Source organism: Lepisma saccharinum, chromosome 21 (genome assembly GCF_977018435.1).
Source record: "Lepisma saccharinum chromosome 21, izLepSacc3.1, whole genome shotgun sequence".
Lineage (NCBI taxonomy): Eukaryota > Metazoa > Arthropoda > Insecta > Zygentoma > Lepismatidae > Lepisma > Lepisma saccharinum.
This window is the reverse complement of record NC_139249.1, coordinates 14660304-14676432: the sequence shown is the minus strand read 5'-3', so window position 1 is coordinate 14676432 and position 16129 is coordinate 14660304.

The window sequence follows — 16129 nt, the reverse complement described above, 5'->3', positions numbered from 1 at the left end:
TCGTGAAAAATTTAATTGAATTTGGCCGCCATTTTTCAATATGGCGGACTGAGTACAAAGGCGATCGGAAAGATGTTATGTAGTACCAATTTACCAATTTGATACGAATTAGTTCTCTCTTTTTCATATTTTGACTGCACTACTATCTTTTTGCAAGCTGAAATATTGAAATTTAAGTTTGAAAGTTTATTCATTAAAGGTCTGATAAATGTGTTGGCCTATATAGCTATATGCGACATGTGTGAGGATATTTAACACACATGAATGCGTCTGTGCTCATCAAAAAACTATTGTGTCCCGTTGTAAATCCACAAGCAGACTTAAATTTTAACGGCAGAATTGTACGATAACTTTTTACTGTGCAGCAAATTGTGACTGCGCGTTCCATTTATATCGATATTTAATATTTGTAAAACTGCTGGTTACTTGAATTTCATTGAGAGAACTGGATAATATTTTCTGGAAGTAGTTGCAAGAAATTCCGCAAGAGAACGCTACCGAATAAGCAGCGCACAGTGACATCTACGGCAAAATATGGAACCACGTGCACTGTGTGCAACGTATTTTCCATTAAAACATGTTTGATTGGTACCCTCTAAAACGTTTAAAGTTGTAGGCATCTAGAAGAGGATTGGGGGAGGGGGAGGAGAAGTCAATCCGGTCAGTCAACACCCTTGAGAACTGACATTGTTTATCTGATTGTGGTAACACACACACACACGCGCAGGGTCTACCGACGGCATAGTTGTAACGTCGTTACCTTGTAATTTAATGGTCCCGAGTTCGATGGCACATAGTTCGGATCTCTGTATGTCCAACCCCGATTAGCCTAGAAAAAAATAGTCAGCTCCAGAAATTGAGCGCAAAACGCAGGAACAATTAGACCTTCTTGCTTCATATTCTATTTATTTATTTAAAAAAAAAAAAAAACAATTCCGTGAAAGTATTTCCAAATCCCCAAAATGTGATTTTTAAGTAAAGGATTACAGAATTTTTTTGTGGCCTAAATGAGCACACTATATGAACACCAAAAAGTTCTGGATTCGAGAAGGAAACAGCAGTTTTTTTTCGGGGGGGGCAAAGGAGTGATAGTTTTCTCCATAATAGTGATCCCCCTCAAAAAAACACTATTTCAGTCCGAAATTATCATGTTCCTTCAACGAATTTATAATAATTAACATAAATTACTGTGACCGAAATGAAATTGTGTGTGAAATATATAATTTTTAGGTGGACATTCATTTTCCAGGTGGGGGTCGTGCTCCCCCTCCCTTGCACCCTCTTCCGGACGTACATGGTGGCTGGTTTCTTCTACGAGTTATCAAGTTAGATCGAATTGATCGATTGTTGACTGTTAGCAGATTAATAAATGCTCCATTCGAGATTCATTTTCCAGGTGGGGATCGTGCCCCCCCCCCCTTGCCCCTTCTTCCGGATGTCCATGGTAGCTGGTTTCTTTTACGAGTTATCAAGTTATATCGAATTGCTCGATTGTTGACTGTTAGCAGATTAATAAATGCTCCATTCGAGATTCATTTTCCAGGTGGGGATCGTGCCCCCCCCCCCCTTGCCCCTTCTTCCGGACGTCCATGGTAGCTGGTTTCTTTTACGAGTTATCAAGTTATATCGAATTGCTAGATTGTTGACTGTTAGCAGATTAATAAATGCTCCATTCGAGAATATTTTACCAAAATATACAGGGAGGTTATTTCAGTCGTTTACCGCGAGAGCGTCGGCCGCTCGGCGGCCCCTTCAGGTTCCGGCAAATTGGAATACAGGAAGTCCGTAAACAGAAACAGCTTGTTTTGTAATGTTTCCACTTTTCACAATTACAGTTACAATTACAATTGAAATAACCACGTACCTTGTCGCAATGATATTGTCTTTGCGTAGATTTTTCTTCACTTTCATTTATTTTCTTGAAAATTATGTGATGTATCACATAAGTCAAATGAAAACATTAATTTGTTTTTGTTCTTTAACTAGTAGGTTTCTGTATGTAGGGTTGCACAAGTGTGCTGCGATTTAGTATAGACCCTTTGCTGGTCCACATGTATTTTCAAGTCTGAGTTAGTACCTGTAGGCTATACCTCAAGAAGAAGAATATTTGGAATCAATGTGGAGTCACTTATGAGTAGACATCGGATTTTTAGGTTCCAAAAAGTGTGCTTTTAGGCCCTAAAATAAGCTCCAAAAATCCTAAAATAGGTTCTAAAAATCCTAATATAGGTCCTAAGAATCTTAAGTTAGGCTCGAAAAATCCTGAAATAGGTTCAAAAAACCTAAAATATTTCAAAATTCCTGAAAAATCCTGAAGTAGGTTCAAAAAACCTAAAATAGTTCAAAATTCCTGAAAAATCCTGCAGTAGGTTCAAAAAACCTAAAATAGTTCAAAATTCCTGAAAAATCCTGAAGTAGGTTCAAAAAACCTAAAATAGTTCAAAATTCCTGAAAAATCCTGAAGTAGGTTCAAAAAACCTAAAATAGTTCAAAATTCCTGAAAAATCCTGCAGTAGGTTCAAAAAACCTAAAATAGTTCAAAATTCCTGAAAAATCCTGCAGTAGGTTCAAAAAACCTAAAATTGTTCAAAATTCCTGAAAAATCCTGAAGTAGGTTCAAAAAACCTAAAATAGTTCAAAACTCCTGAAAAATCCTGAAGTAGGTTCAAAAAACCTAAAATAGTTCGAAATTCCTGAAAAATCTTGAAGTAGGTTAAAAGAACCTAAAATAGTTCAAAATTCCTGAAAAATCCTGAAGTAGGTTCAAAAAACCTAAAATAGTTCAAAATTCCTGAAAAATACTGATTAGGTATGAAAATGGGACACATATATCCTGAAATACACACTATCTTGCATAACGTTATGTGTGTTGCCTAACCCTACGGCGATGGCAGAACTTACCCTTGGAAATTTGCTATTAAAATCCACCCTTCGCCGTATAGTTAGACAACAATCTTTTCATGTTATCCACAGCAAACTCCACAATCATCTTATATGCTAAAAATAATATCTCAACAAAAACATAGTCAGTGGTACAAACTTCAGTTGCAAGGCGTGAATGCCACAAAGCACCGAAGTGACGCGAAAGTGAGCAAGACCACACAGATCAGACCACTTTGTATTGTACAGGTGACAGTGGCACCAGACAAATTACTTTGATTAGAGCTTTGAAAAATCGCCATGGACTTGGAGGAAGGGAATCGACAGAGAGTACGTTTTAAACACGTTCGTCATTGAATTTTTTCGTGACCAAACAAAGCAAATACCTCTGTGTGACATAAAAATCCTTGTATATCCCGTAACATTTGTGACTTGTGTTTGTAGATTTATTTCGGGCCTGATTATGTGAAATTGAAAATGGAAACTCCGCGTCTTAAATTAAATATTTTAAATACTGTATATAAACCGTTTAATTGTATTGAATTAGAGTTTTTGTATAGGATTTGAAAACTTAACGTTGAATTTTTTTGGAAAGTTAGCCTTGAAAATAGGGAATTATACTTGAATTTTATCATGATCCTAGAGTAGCGACCCTATAATAGTATGGACGTCCGTAGGATTTTTCCAAGGAGGGGCAAGGAAGGTATTTTTTTCAAGGGGGGATGGCAAACAAAGCACATTTTTCCCCATTAAAAGTGATGTTCCCTCAAAAAATATTGCTTAAATTTGAATTTATCATATTCATGCAACACATATTACTGTGGCTGAAATGAAATTTTATGTGAAAAATAGATAATTTTTGGTTGACTTTCATTTTCCAGGGTAGGCCACGCCCCTCCCCCTGCTCCCTCTTTCTGACGCCCATGTATAATAGTAAACGTTACAGACATGATATACATGCTTAATCATCAGAAAATCCAAGCAACAGAAAATCGTAGTCTGCGACTAATGTGCCTCCCGAAGACCCTAGAATTAATGTAGCTTTAAATTAGCATTTTGAGGGTCTTCAATCTTTAGAAAGTTTCAAATCTTCACGTTTTCCCGAGATGTCGACAGGTCACTTTAGGCCTATTGTTACCAGACAGAATGGTTGAATAAGTCGATTTATGATGCGTTTAGCTACTCTTTGCTAGACCAAAGTGTGTCTTTATAGCTGGAGTAGACATAGGCGTGACTTACCGAGGGCAAAGGGGGCACCCTCCCCCCCCCCCCCAATTTCCTACATCAGGATGTCTACCAGTCGAGAAAGTCAAGAAAAAGTAAAGAAATCAACAAGTTGGTCAAGAAGTCAATAAAAATGCAAGACGTTACACTTCTAGTCAAGGAGTTTTGCTATCACAGTGACTGATTGATTGGTTTAGTTTTTATTTACTTCACTTTTCTGCCTCTTTGGCTAATCGCGAAGATGAGGATGATTGCTGGTAAGATGATGAAGGGACAATCACAAATATACAGGGACTACAACACGAGCCTCACAACGCCAGAGCCTCGCTAGTCTGCCAAATGGAGTCCAGAATGAATTGATAGATAAAGAAAGAGTGATTCTCTTGTGAAATACAGCTTCGGTTTTCATCTTAACTGGCCTTTGTTAGGAGTTTTTCATTAAATAAATATTGATTTTTCTTAATTGCCAATTTCCAACTTTACCTAAGTAAGGGCCGCATAAATAAAGTTTAAGAAAACGAAAAAAGGTCAAGGAAAAGTCATGAAAAAAATCAAGAATTTTGGATTTGTTAGGGTACCTGAGGAGCAAAGAAATAAAGAGTAATATTTGTAATTTCGCAAACGTCACAGTTATTTAGCAAATACTCCTGGATGCTGTTTTTATGGGATGGGAAACTTTTTGAGTCTTCACCCAAAGTTAAGCCACAGGTTTGATTCTGCCCCCCTCAAAAATTAGGTCCAGTCTAATTTTGTCCCAACAAAATTAGGCCCAGTTTAATTCTGCTTCTCAAAATTAGACCCCAAGTCTGAGTCTACCCCGGAAAATTAGGCCCAGTTTAAACTCTGCCCCGTCAAAATTAGGCCCAGCTTGATTCTCCCCTCTCAAAATTAGGCCCAGTTTGATTCTGCCCCCTGAAAGTTAGGTCCGAAGGTTACGCCCATTCTTCAGGTGAACAGTTTCTTCTTGCGGGTGGTAGAGATCGAACCTGTGATTTCACTACAAATCCACGACACTCCCCTGGCCTGTAGTAGAAAGATTTTTAGCATTCTTCTACTTTCACACTGCCACCCCTAACTTTCCACCTGGCCTCTATAAAAACCTGTTTGTAATTGACTGATTTGGTTTATTCCACTTCATGCCACTTTTGGCTAATTGCGTAGATGGGGATGAGTGATGATTTTGATGGGTTCTCACAGAAAACAAAAGCATGCATTCCCCAGGTCGGGATTTGAACTTGCAGAGGCGTCTCCTGAACGCATGCGGTGCATGCGTCAATTGTGGGAAAATATTTATTACTTTCTTTCACTTCACATCCAAGAAATGTAATATAAGCTTAGTTGAGCGCTCTCGTCTAAAATAAATACTTCTCCTATATGAAGAAATTAGAATGTAGAAATGCTCATTAATGTCGTCGCAGAGCAGCTGTCCATTTTCCAACAATTGACGCATGCACAGCATGCACCGCATGCGTTCAGGAGACGCCTGTGTGAACTTGGGACTCCTGGCGTCGTAGCGCGCTGTGCTAACCTCTCTGCCATGGAGGCTGTCCTTCATTACTCTGTTTCTGAAGCAATTTTTTTCTATAACTTTAAATTGCATGCTATACCACTCATGTGATTAACATTATTCAAATGTAAAAATCTAGATCCATTTGTTCGATTGTTTTTAGAAATGTTTTTAATTACGAAAACGAATAGCCTTGTTCTGAAGACGTTTATTGTAGGAAATGGTATGCTGTAACATTGGGCGCCTCCAGGATCGCTCAACATGGTAGCAAATGTTGACCCGCTACGTCACACAGTTTTATGGCCTTTCCTGGATGCAGAGTTGAGAAGTAGCGACGTTCCAACCGAAAACAATTGAAAATCGCATTGCGTTGCCTTGTGGCGTCTGCAGCGAAAATGGCAGGGCGTGTTGGACTGTTGAATACAGTGCCACTATTCATGGATTATGAATGGATGATGACATATATATCGGATGCTATTTTCCAAATGAGAGTGTGTGGTTAATCTCGAAGTAAAACATGAGTAGATCTAGATCTGTGACTAGAGATACAATTGGGGGGAAATGTTATATTCCTAATTTGAGAACTTTGGTTAGCTACAACAAATTCTCTGTGGTTACAATTTTCTTTCCCCGACCAAGATAAAACGTAATAACCATAGAGGAGTGACATTGAGTGTAGAAAGGTTGTGGCCAGTTTTATTTAAGGATATATAAGTATGTTTAAATTAAAGATTATTTTCGTATAGGAGCGCAAGTTCGACACAACACTCTGCTTTTTTTGTGTGTGCGTGTGACCTTATTGGTTGTAAACCTTTGTTAAAACACTTATAACATAAGTTACACTATAAGTGAAAAAAAGATTAATTTCGAGAATGTGCTTTGAAATGAGATCATTATTCCTTAAATAGTTTCATGCCATTGACAATAGGACCCCGTGGTGGAGTGGTTCCCGGCCTGGGCATGAATGTTTGTGAGTGTCCTTTCATCAATTTCATCATATCATCACTCATTCCCATCTTTGAAAATTAACCAAAACTGGCACGAAAGCGAAGCAAAATAAAACAAATCAATCAATCAGCGATTGTTAATAGGACAATAATAAATATGACTTAAGAACAGTAATTTTGTTTTTTATCGTCGCTTTTCTGCCACTTTTGGCTAATCGCGAAGATGAGGATCAGTGAAGATATGATGGAACTGATGAAAGGACACTCACAAAGAACGCCCAGACTGGGATTCAAACCCGTGACCCTGGCGTCGTAGCCACGGAGGTTGGCTTACGAACAGAAATGTTAAACAGTGGGTATAAGTTGCAAAATGTGTACAAAATTGTATAACGATGTTGTGTCCATAACAAATCACGTTGTTTTCACGCAATAATGTTTGATATAGTTTAAATTATGAATTACTGATTATGCTTTCGTAGCTTCAAAAGAAAATGTAAATTAAAGCAATATAAATAAACACGAACTGGCGTTTATACATGAATATGCCACAATATGTTTAGTTGTCTTGATGATTAACTTTGTATGATCATCGTTTAAGTTATTGTAATACCACCCTCCTTCCAATGGATTTTCAAATATCACACTTCCTAAACGATGCATTTCTTGATATCACGCTCCCTTAAAAAGTATATATTTCACACAGGAAATAGCCTCGATACTTGATGCCAATTTTTCTTGCAAACAGAAGCTGGACACGTACTCGACATTCACAAATAACATCCCAGAGTGGTTAACACATCGCGCTACGACGCCAGGGGTCCGATTCGAATCCCGGCCTGGGCATGCTGTTCCTTGTGAGTGTTCCTTCACCATATAATCACTCATCCTCATTTTCGCAATTAGCCAAAAGTGGCAACAATGCAAAGTAAAATAAATTAAATCAATCAAATAACATCCATGTTTATACCGGAACTCGAATTCTGAACTTAGGTAGCGAGATAAAAAGTGCTCTCGACCTCAAGCTGGACACGTGTTTGCAAGAGGATGCTCATCCGTTTTGCCAAAAAAAACTTAATGTTCATTAGTTGGGTTCATTACTTTTTTTTTTTAACTGCGTTATTCGGTTGGAATTTTTAAATATACCTAAGTTGAAGCCAGTGCATAATTATCCGTTGACAGATGACTCATTCTCCGAGAATATAGTGGCGGAAGAGTTATTACTATTTAAATCTATCGGATGCGCGACCTAGAGGTGCACTTGGGCTACATAATCAAACTTGCAAGTATATACTTTTCACTCCACGCGTCTGAGTTCCGCAGCGCCATGTTGCAAAGCAGACTACCACAGACTTGCAGACGACAGTTGACCGCAGGTAGCGAGAGAATTTTATGTTGAGTGAAGCCGCGGTCGCTCCGTCTCAACAACCAGGTAGCAAGCGCCTCCAGGATTCTTGCTACTCAACAATGTTGGGTTGCTGAGTGATCCTGGAGGCGCCCATTTATCCCTTGACGAAGCAGAACATTTTGCTGATACAGACTGTAGGGATATGTTTATCCTTCTATTATATCTGTTAGAGCTGATTATTCTTTTAGAATGTTAATGTTCAATTGTTCACCTTCATTATGTAAATAATAATTAGGCTAACATTGTCCAGTCTCCGCATTCCTGCGTGCATTGTATTAAGGCACTTAATTGGTGAGCAACCTTTAGAATATTAAAATGTCGAAGGATTTTACGCAACAAATAATAATTAAAAATATTCAGTATTGTTCTGTTGTAATCGAATACAGTTGACTGTTGAAATTGAATAATAATAATCACGTGCCTACTCAATAATTATTTTCTAAAGCCGCTGGTATTAATTTATCAATTTTTTTGTTGCTCAGTGCTGCCACATATTGTCTCGTACGTGAACTTCATGAAGTAGTAGTAGTTGAGGTTAAATCCCAGAGATGGCATTAGAAGAAGATGAAAGAATGGTAAAACTTTCCTTAAACTGTCGCTAGATGGCAGCCTGTACTAATTCATGTAATTTTAAGTATGTATACAGTTTGAATGTTGAAATAGCAATATCATACAAAGCATTTATAATGGGATTTTTCTTTCTTCAATAATGATATTAAGCTAATAATGTGCTGAACTCTATAGAAATGTATGAAAATAGGTTATTAGGTTCTTACAGTGCTTCGTTGTAACTTGGGCTTGAATTTTTTTAGAACCACAAGCGTGCTTGGATTGAGATGATAAGAACAGTGATAAGAATACATACAGATAGCATAACGCATGTTGCGAAAATTAAGCGTTGAAAGCCCCAAACCTGGCCCTCCTTAACAAACCATGTAGACATTTTTTAAAAAAATTGTAAAAATAATGTATGTAAGCAGGTTGGGTTTAGTGTTCTAGGCGTTTCTTAATGATCACGTGATTTTTCAATGGCCATGGTGATGAACGCTCCCTGTAAGAGAAGATAGATTCAGCAGCGGATCCGCGAGGAGGGCTATAGGGGCAATCGCTCCCTCCCAACTGCTTGTTTTCTTCGATATATTATTATGCCTAATATTTTTGAAGACTCAAATGATCTGCCATTCATCCAAAAGTTAAACAGGCCCGACTAGATTGTTGGAACTGGACTACAATTTAAATTTAAATCCGAAGCACTGTGCAATAACCTCAAAAGGGGATCGAACCCAAAACTCCTGCAGAGAATAGGTTTTTGTTTTATTTGATTATTCACTTTACTCCCACATCTGATCGTTCAGTTTATCCATGGGAGGAATTATGATAACAACATACAATAATAACCATCTATTCCAGCCCTGGACCCTATTTTTGCAAAATGATTCCCTTATCTCTAAAGCATAGAAGTCAGCTTGGTTCTTGTTTACAGTACAGTAAAACCGCGTTAATCCGAACCCGGATAAGCCGGACTTCACTTAATCCGGACAGGCAAAAGAAAAAAAAGCAGAATGCAGGGTTTTAAATGTGGCTAGAAGTCAACAACAGAACTTCCTAAAGAAAAGGCAGTCAACCATTGATGAAATTCTGTTTCCCGCAGATTTGTATTGTACTGTATGTATAGTGTATTTAGGCCTATGCCCTTTAAATACACAATAACAAACGTGTTTTGTAACTATGAACGGATTTTTAATGCACTTTCTACTGTTCTTTTATGTTTTTTTCAGGATTAACGAGGTTTTACTGTGCTTTAGAATTGTGGTCATCTTTCAAATAAATCAAAATAAAATGATTGTATTTGAATTTTCCTGGGGTATTTCTTCCTCAATTAATAAAGTAGTTCATTTTGTCGTAATGTGTTTTGTTATGTATTTTTTCTTAATTTGGGTGGAGTATTTAAAATCGTCCGATTCATTGCCGCACCTTGTATTTGTGGATCTGGGAAAAGTATTTAATAGAATGAATTGGATGAAACTTACAGAGTTACTGAATGGATTCGTGTAGATTGGAAAGAAAGAGGACTGGCTGCTAATCAATCTGTACAGGAAACAATGAGTGAAAGTGAGAATAGGAGAAGAATGATAGAGGGGAGTGCAATTGGGAGCGGAGTACGATAAGACGCTGCAGAATTACAGAATCAACATCTATAGAAGAATCAGTAAGAAAACATTATTCGTGAGGCGAAACAGGAATACACGTCCTTTTTCACCTTTTTTGTAATGATTCTTATTTCGTCAATACATGCTGTAGTAACTCTTATTTAGCTTATTTCTGCCATTAAAAAAAAACCTATGACCAGAGGCCGAATTGCAAAAAAATTACTTCCGGTATGCTCGTATGCACAGACTTGTTTGTTGATACAATCCTTTTTTTTGTGATTTCTTAAATAATACATCGATTCTCATTCTCTCTCTTTTATCACCACATGTGCCACCCATGAATTGTAATAACGAGGGCTCGGAAGTTGAAGACCTATAAATTGCCAAAAAAGACCTATAAAAAGACCTAAAAATATTTAAAAAAGGGCCTAAAAACGGAAAAAAGGACGTATAAATGTGATCCAAATTAATTAATAACTTCAGTTTTAATTAAATATTTAACAAATAAAAAAAATAAAAAATTCTGGTGGTATGGAACACACAGTGTGAAAAAACTGAAAGCTTCAAAACAAGAGAAAGTTGCCACTTACAGGGCGACCTTCCAGACAACTTACGGTTAAAGGACCTTGTACCGTACCTGCTTCAGTCGTCCAAAAATGTTTGTCTCTTGTTTCAGGGATGGTTCAAATTTCTTTTTTTTTTTTTCTTTACTACAGAAAGGATGTTTAAAAGGCGATGAACTGATGATGATTCGAATTGAGAATGGGCAGTAAAAACCTAGTCGAAAGAAGGTGAAGTTGCAAAAAGAAGCCATTAAGACCTAAAAAAAGGACCAATAAGCCAAAAAACGCCGAAAAAGGCAAAATAGGACAAATAACACCCACCTTTTTCTGGCCTACAATGACCCAAAATGAACATATATTATGTTAGGCCTCGTCTTCGGACACTAGGAAAAAAAAGGATTTATCCTCAACTTCCGAGCTTTAGTAATAACGAATAATGTGTTAGACATTAAACCACTCACTTGCAGAAGTTCCTAATACCACAAAAATCAGCCATAAAATTAACATGCATGATCATTGTGATTTATCCTGCCAACTGATACATTGCTTAATTTATTGCAAGTTACGTCATGTGTTAAAGCAGTAAAACCTCGTTAATCCGGTCTAATGGGGGGATGAGTTGACCGGTGTAACGAAAGTCCGGATTAACTGAAATAACCTAAATGAACAGTAGGAAGTGCATTAAAACTCCGTTCATAGCAACAAGACACGTTTATTATGGTGTATTTAAAGAGCATAGTCCTAAATACAATATACAGTACAGTACTAAGTCTGGGGGAAACAGAATTTCATCAGCGGTCGACTGCCTTTTCTTTGGGAAGTTCTCTTGTTGACTTCTAGCCACATTTAAAACCTTGCTTTCTGCTTTGTTTCCCACTTTTGCCTGTCCGGATTAAGCAAAGTCTGTCTTATCAGGGTCCGCATTAACGAGGTTTTACTGTATATAAAAGGCCGTCCTTTCTTAGAGAGAAATGAGCGAGTACATTTTTAGACATTGCGTAGCTTCTTGTGCGATCAGCACCAATATACTACATTACATTACATATAGCTACGAGCTTTCTCCTCGCAAATGCTCGCCATCGAATTCCTTCTCTCAGACACCTCCATAAAACAGATATTATGTCTATTTTGAAGATCGAGTCACCACACACTCGTCACGAACTAGCAGACATGAATTTTTTGCATAAAATCATCAACGGCAAAATTAAAACCAAATTCTTAGTCACCCAATCATCTACGAGTACCCTCACGGCCAACCCGCAACGTAAAGCTCTTTCACACTCCCTCTACAAGGCTCTCTCTCCTACAGCGGTCTCTTTACTATAGGCTCCCCCACTTATATAATAACCTGCCTGTAAATACCGATATTTTCTTGTCAGAACACAGGTTCCGACAATCGCTAAGAATGTACGTGTAACAATTTCTTTTTTTCGTCTGCCATCTTGTATTGTCTTCTTTTGTTGTTGTTATTTTTATTTTTATTCTTGTTGCTACAGTTTCAGTATAAAATAGTCTTTCAGTACTGTATCTGAAACTTAATGAAATAAATAATAAATAAATAAATAAATGGCAATTTTAAAAATTTACTGACGGTATGCCATACCGGCCCAATTCGATCACTGCCTATGACTAGATATAGTATAAGATATAACTTTTTTTTTGCCAGCGTCTGTGGCGAAGTGGTTATCACAGCGCGCAACGACTCCAGGGGTCTCGGGTTCGAATGCCGACCTGGCCATGGATGTTTATTCATCAATTTCATCATATCATCACTCATTCTCATCTTCGCGATTAACCAAAAGTGGCACAAGAGGGAGGTAAAGTAAACAAAATCACTCAAATCAATCAGGATATCATTTCAGCATACTAACTACTGTTAATTTCACTGCTTCACACAGAAAACTCAATACATCATATCGATTGATGCACCAGAATGCATCGATTGATGCACTAAAGTGTGTTTTATGGCTTCTTCAAAGAATCAGATTTACATTTGATGTATTTGGATGCATTTTTGTATATCGTTAAAGAAACATCAACGTGCATCATTTGATTCAAGTGAGGATTTATTTCAGTCGAGATGCACTTCAATGCATCAGTTGATGTTCCTTGACACACCTTCCTGCATCTTTTTCGATGATGCACTTAAACGTTTGCTCTGAGCTAATGACTTTATGTAGCTCAGACGAAACGTTTAAGTTCATCATCAAAAATGATGCATTCTGGTGCATGAAAACGAGTCAACTGATGCATTGAAGTGCATCTCGACTGAAATAAATCCTCACTTGAATAAAATTAAGCACTTTGATGTTTCTTTCACCACATACAAAAATGCACCCAAATGCATCAAATGTGAATCTGATTCTTTGAAGAAGCCATAAAATCGATGCAATCGATATGATGCATTTAGTTCTCTGAGTGTTGACCCTGTCCTCTGTACAGTGATTCTGGTGTTGTTTTTAGCTCACGTGCTGCTTCTTAAATGTAATCATTATATTCAATTTGCGTCCGTTTCTTGTGTTGTTGTAATGACACGCACTGAAAGACCAAGGTTTTTTCCAGAGTGTTCCATATTTCACTGGTGGACGCATCGGTGGCTAGCTTAATGTTTGTTGCATTTGTTTTCGGAACAAATACTGGCTTACTTCTACGGTCAAGATCAACCCGTTTAGAATATATTCACCACTGGAACAATGGCAACTGCTTTTCAAGATCCATATTGTAAAAGTTTCGGTAATCGTGCCGATTTCAGAGACGTACGTACAAGCAACGGCAAAGATAATAGTAGGCAAATTGTCCGTCGCTATTGGGATTATTTTTGTTCCACATACAGTTCTTGGCCTATATTTGTTGCAGTTCCTATTTCAATTCAAAACAAACTGAGTCAAAATCTTGATGGATAATTCCGAACTGTTTCTTTTGCCGTTGGGTGTACAAAGAAATGCAATTCTGAAGTGGGAGTAAATTAGAATATAAGTACCGTTTCTCTTTCCATCTTTTACCTCTTGGATTTTTCCCGAAGATGAGGAAATAAATGATGAGATGATCACACTGATACAATCATGGCTTACCAGGGTTCGAACCTTGAACCTCTGGTCTCGTATTCTGCCACAGAAGGTGACATATTATTATTATTTATTTATTTATTTACTCAGAGTTTCAGATACAGTCTTATTTGGCCATTTTACACTGAAACAACATAAAGCAGAAACAAAAAATAACAAAAGATAAAAATAATAACAAGATGGGATAGATTTACATGTTCTTGGTCAGTAATACATAAAAATTACGTTCTGGAAGGAAAATATCTACATCCAGGGGAAGTTTGTTGTAGATTTCTGGCAGCCTGTAAAGCAAGGAGCGTTGTAGAAAGGATAGCCTAGTGGTCGGGTTAGCCTAGTGGCTACTTGTATGTAGCCACTAGGCTATAGCCTACTTGTATGTACCCTATGCTCAAATAGCCTATACTCGTGGAGCTTATGGGGCCTCCCCGATGGCACAGTGCTAGCGTCGTCCCCTTGTTATCACGGGTTCGATACCCCGTGAAGGCACATAGTGGTCCGGATCGCATTTTAAACTGTAGGTCCAGTCCCGATTAGCCTTACTGTTCACAAAGTGGACCTAAAACACCAAATCAATCAATCGTGGAGCGTATGTGCCTCTAGTTTGCCATTTTGAAATCTTTACAGTCCACTTTTTATCCATGCATGTTGTCTTTCTCTCATTCGCATACGTATCTGCCATTAGTTTCTAGATAACAGCACGCAGTTCACATGAAACAGAACACCGACTCTATTTCTATGTTGGTTATTTCTACATCAATTTTCTATCCCTCTTAGTTTATCGCGACGATGAGGATGGTGTGACAAGCACACTGACTACGGTGACCATAATATTTTGAGCCCCCCAATTTAAAAAAGACTTAAAAAATAACACATGATTAAGTTCAGTTACTACATTTTTGTTATGAAGGCATACCGCAAATCTTGATGTTTGGCATGATGGCATGTGCGCTAATTGCACCGCAATAGCGGGTGTAGACGACTTGTTTGAAGAAAGAAGAACGTAAAATGACTTTGTGTTCAGTAAACAGTTATTGCTGAGGCATCAAAAGAACTTTTCAATTTAATTTTTCTGAAATTTCTGAAGCTTACTATTGTGCCGTAACTTTGTTAAAGTATTGTATCAATAAAAAAATAATGAAATGCAAAATGCAATAATCGTACTGTTTTGCTTTTTTTAAACTGACAACCAATATACTAATTAATATTTGTTTACTTAAGCGAGGATATTTAACATTTTCAAATCTAAAAGGCCTAAAACTCAGTGTTTTTAAGTTGTTGTTTTTTTTTAATTTCCGGGGGAAGGCCTCCGGACCCCTTATAAACTAGGGGATATTCAATAACCCTCAGGTACATTATATGCTTATACCAGAGTCTGCCCCCCCAAGCAAAAGCTCAAACTCCGCCCATGCCCCCCTTTTCCTGAAAAATCGGTTAGGCTAATTATAAAATCATTATCGTAAATAACATGTTATTATTATTTATTAAATGATAGATCACACAAATGATACATCATAAACAATAAGTTAAATATGATCTTCCGTTGTGAAAAGGTAATAAATATTATAATCTAGTTATGACTTAAGTTACATAGTGTTTCTCGTCCCATCTGATCAACCTTTGGTATTAGTCCTACGCTGCAGTTGAGGAGTGTCACAAGTATTTATGTGAAGAACCAATCTTCTTGAGAACAACTTTATTCTTCACCAACCGTTCATAAAACTCCCCACATATGACACAACGTGATAGCCTATTTGTCTATTGAGTTTGTGTAAAGATGCAGGAATTTAAATTCTTGTTACAATTCCGTATTGAAAGTGCATGTACGCTTCTTGGGCATGCTTATTCACTGTTCTACAAATAACGGAACGCACACAAAGCAATACAATATACAGGGTGAGTCAAAAGTCTTTGGACACCCTTTTATTTTGAAACCTGTCAAGAAACTGTGAAATCTGGTAATGGGAGATGGTAGTAGAGGGGGGGCGCAACTTCCTGAGCTCACGCTAGTGTAATTTGATATGCTACATGCCCCCTTCCCATTTGAAATTTCGAATCTGCGTTCAAGATGACGAATTTCAATATAGCGGCCATGGCACCATGTACCCTACAAGTTGCGCCCCCCTCTATTAACATAGATTTCATATTTTCCTGTCAGGTTTCAAAATAAAAGGGTGTCCAAAGACTTTTGACTCACCCTGTATTTCTTTCTCCATGAAATGTCTCTCCAATTTAGACTTGGTTTTCGAGATAACTCCTACACTTTTATAAAAGTAGACAAATTGTGGCTCTTTAATAATATCAACGGGACGACTGGGACACGCCTCTGAAACGGGACTGTCCCGGTCAAAACGAGACGTATTGTCATCCACTATCATACCTTGCCAAGGA